We start from the raw sequence: 4,569 nt of genomic DNA, 5'->3' as shown, positions 1-4,569 counted from the left end.
CTCATGTTTATGGGGAGTCTGACCTCTGTACCTTTCGAGGGGACACTCCATGTTTAGGTTCTATAGGGAATCACTCACGTTTATGGTGAGTCTGACCTCTGAGTACCTTTCGTGAGGGACCATCCATGTTTAGGTTCTATAGGGAGTCACTCATGTTTATGGGGAGTCTTACCTCTGTGTACCTTTCAAGGGGACACTCCATGTTTAGGTTATATAGGGAGTCATACATGTTAATGGGGTATCTGACCTCTGAGTACCTTTCTTGGGGACACTCCATGTTTAGGTTCTATAGGGAGTCACTCATGTTTATGGAGAGTCTGACCTCTGTGTACCTTTCGTCAGGGACACTCCATGTTTAGGTTCTATAGGGAGTCACTCATGTTAATTGGGAGTCTGACCTCTGTGTACCTTTCGAGGGGGACACTCCATGTTTAGATTCTATAGGGAGTCACTCATGTTTATGGGGAGTCTGACCTCTGTGTACCTTTCAAGGGGACACTCCATGTTTAGGTTCTATGGGAGTCACTCATGTTTATGGGGATTCTGACCTCTGTGTACCTTTCGAGGGGACACTCCATGTTTAGGTTCTATAGGGAGTCACTCATGTTTACGGGGAGTCTGACCTCTGAGTACCTTTCGAGTGGGACACTCCATGTTTATGTTCTATGGGGAGTCACTCATGTTTATGGGGAGTCTGACCTCTGAGTACCTTTCGAGGGGACACTCCATATTTTGGTTCTATAGGGAGTTACTCATGTTTATGGGGAGTCTGACCTCTGAGTACCTTTCGAGGGAACACTCCATGTTTAGGTTCTATATGGATTCATACATGTTAATGGGGAATCTGACCTCTGAGTACCTTTCTTGGGGGGTACTCCATGTTTAGGTTCTATGTGGAGTCACTCACGTTTGTGGGGAGTCTGACCTCTGAGTACCTTTCGTCAGGGACACTCCATGTTAGATTCTATAGGGAGTCACTCATGTTTATGGGGAGTCTGACCTCTGAGTACCTTTCGTGAGGGACCATCCATGTTTAGGTTCTATAGGGAGTCACTCATGTTTATGGGGAGTCTGACCTCTGTGTACCTTTCTAGGGGACACTCCATGTTAGATTCTATAGGGAGTCACCCATGTTAATGGGGAGTCTGACCTCTGAGTACCTTTCGTGAGTGACACTCATGTTTATGGGGAGTCTGACCTCTGAGTACCTTTCGAGGGGACACTCCATATTTTGGTTCTATAGGGAGTTACTCATGTTTATGGGGAGTCTGACCTCTGTGTACCTTTCGAGGGGACACTCCATGTTTAGGTTCTATATGGAGTCACTCATGTTTATGGGGAGCCTGACCTCTGAGTACCTTTCACGGTGGACACTCCATGTTTAGGGTATATAGGGAGTAATTCATGTTAATGGAGAGTCTGACCTCTGAGTACCTTTCGTGGGGGACACTCCATGTTTAGGTTCTATAGGGAGTCATTCATGTTATTGGGAGTCTGACCTCTGTGTACCTTTCGTGGGGGACACTCCATGTTTAGGTTCTATATGGAGTCACTCATGTTTATGGGTAGTTGACCTGTTAGTACCTTTTTTGGGGGACACTCTATGTTTAGGTTCCAGAGGGAGTCACTCCTGTTTATGGGGAGTCTGACCTCTGTAAACCTTTCGTGAGTGACTCCCTTCATAACCTATACATGGAGTGTCACCCACGAAAGGTACACAGAGGTCAGCCTCCGCATAAACTTTAATAACTCCCTACCCAACCTAAACATGGAGTGTCCCCCACGAAAGGTACATAGAGGTCAGACTACCAATAAACATAAATGACTCCCTATGGAACATAAACATGGAGGAGATTGAATGTTGGCCACCTGCAGGAAGGTAGGGAGGGAGAGTGTGTGATCGAGGTGTATGTGGACGTGTGTGGGTGTGTGTGTGAGTGAAATAGGGACAGTTAGACCCTGCAGTTCTTCCAGGGGGCTTCCAATCCAGGCAGCCTTAGCTGGCAAATCCCCGCGGCCACTGCAAACACTCCGGGGAGGACACCAGCTGCACAGAGACCCTGCCATCTTGATGAACAGAACTGCTGGAGACTAGAATCATAGCCTCGCCACCACCCAGTCTGGTCTCATAAGCAAACCAGGACCCTACAGCCACTCTGGTAGAAGACCTGCCACCCCAGCTGCAGACGCGCGGACCCTGGGACCTTCCCCTTTAAAAGTGAGCCTCTGAAAGCAAATATGTTTGTGCATTTTCAGAAAACAACTCCGAGACCACGTGGAATCCTGCAACAAAGAGGAATTGACAGGACTGCTCCAGCCATGAAGACAGAAGAGAAACAGTCCAGAGATGGAAGACGCTGACCATGCCCTGCCATACTAGCAGTCAGCAGATGTGCGTCACTGCAGGTTGCCCAGGACCAAACCAGAGAGGGTCGGACCTGCATTACCACCATTTGTCCACCATCCAGAACTGAAATGTCATTGCTGTTATGTACACAGAAAAAACTGTTGGACATAGAAATTGGGACTCAGAAGAACTGTTGGCCCAGAAAGAAACTCACTATAGACTAATTCGTTTGCCTCTCAGCATAACCATTATTGCTTGTCTCATTTTCAGTTCCTATAAGTGTATTCCTAGTATCACATGATCTCACTCATCTAGGGGAAAAGATGAACAACATAGACTGAAGAACAAGAACAGCATCGATCAGACTGTCAGAACTCAGAGGGAAGGTAGGGGAGGGTGGGGATAAGGGAGATAGATCAACCAAAGGACTTGTGTGCTTGCATATGAGCCTAACCAGTGATCACGGACAACAGGGGGTGGGGGCATGCGTGTAGAGGGGTTTAGGATGGTAAGGGGGGGGAGGGGTTTGAGGACAAATATGTGATACCTTAATCAATAAAGTAATTATAAAAAAAAAAAGAACATAAACATGGAGTGTCCCCACGAAAAGTACACAGAGGTCAGACTACTAATTAACATGAGTGACTCCCTATAGAACATAAACATGGAGTGTCCCCCACGAAAGGTACACGGAGGTCAGACTCCCCATAAACATGAATGACTCCCTATAGAACATAAATATGGAATGTCCCCCTCGAAAGGTACACAGTGGTCAGACTACCAATAAACATGAGTGACTCCCTATAGAACCTAAACATGGAGTGTCCCCCACGTAAGGTACACAGAGGTCAGACTATCCGTAAACATGAATGACTCCCTATAAAACATACATATGGAGTGTCCCCCACAAAAGGTACACAGAGGTCAGATTTCCAATCAACATGAATGACTCCCTATAGAACCTAAACATGGAGTGTCCCCCTCGAAAAATACACTGAGGTAAGGCTACAAGTAAACATGAATGACAATCTATAGAACATACACATGTAGTGTCCCCCACAAAAGGTACACTGAGGTCAGACTATCTGTAATCAAGAATGACACCCTATAGAACATAAACATAGAGTGTCCCCCTCGAAAATACCATGAAATTAAGACTACCAATAAACATGAATGACTCCCTATGGAACATAAACATGGAGTGTCCCCCACGAAAGGTACACTGAGGTAAGGCTACCAGTAAACATGAATGACTCCCTATAGAACATAAACATGGAGTGTCCCCCACGAAAGGTACACAGTGGTCAGACTCTCCATAAACATGAGTGACTCCCTATAGAACATAAACATGGAGTGTCCCCCTCGAAAGGTACACTGAGGTAAGGCTACAAGTAAACATGAATGACAATCTATAGAACATACACATGGAGTGTCCCCCACAAAAGGTACACAGAGGTCAGACTCCCCATCAACATGAATGACTCCCTATAGAACATAAACATGGAGTGTCCCCCTCGAAAGGTACACAGAGGTCAGACTCCCCATTAACATGAATGACTCCCTATAGAACATAAATATGGAATGTCCCCCTCGAAAGGTACACAGAGGTCGGACTACCAATAAACATGAATGACTCCCTATGGAACATAAACATGGATTGTCCCCTTGAAAGGTACACAGAGGTCAGACTACCCGTAAACATGAATGACTCCCTATAGAACATAATCATGGAGTGTCCCCCACGAAAGGTACACAGAGGTCAGACTATCCGTAAACATGAATGACTCCCTATAGAACATAATCATGGAGTGTCCCCCCACGAAAATACCATGAAATTAAGACTACCAATAAACATGAATGACTCCCTATGGAACATAAACATGGAGTGTCCCCCACGAAAGGTACACTGAGGTAAGGCTACCAGTAAACATGAATGAATCCCTATAGAACATACACATGGAGTGTACCCCTCGAAAGGTACACAGTGGTCAGACTCCCCATAAACATGAATGACTCCCTATAGAACATAAACATGGAGTGTCCCCCACGAAACGTACACAGAGGTCAGACTATCCGTAAACATGAATGACTCCCTATAGAACCTAAACATGGAGTGTCCTCCTCGAAAGGTATACAGAGGTCAGACTCCCCATAAACATGAATGACTCCCTATAGAACATAAGCATGGAGTGTCCCCCTCGAAAGGTACACAGAGGTCAGAC

The sequence above is a fragment of the Eptesicus fuscus genome, chromosome 25 (genome assembly GCF_027574615.1).
Source record: "Eptesicus fuscus isolate TK198812 chromosome 25, DD_ASM_mEF_20220401, whole genome shotgun sequence".
Taxonomy (NCBI): Eukaryota; Metazoa; Chordata; class Mammalia; order Chiroptera; family Vespertilionidae; genus Eptesicus; species Eptesicus fuscus.
Note: the sequence above shows the minus strand (reverse complement) of the source record.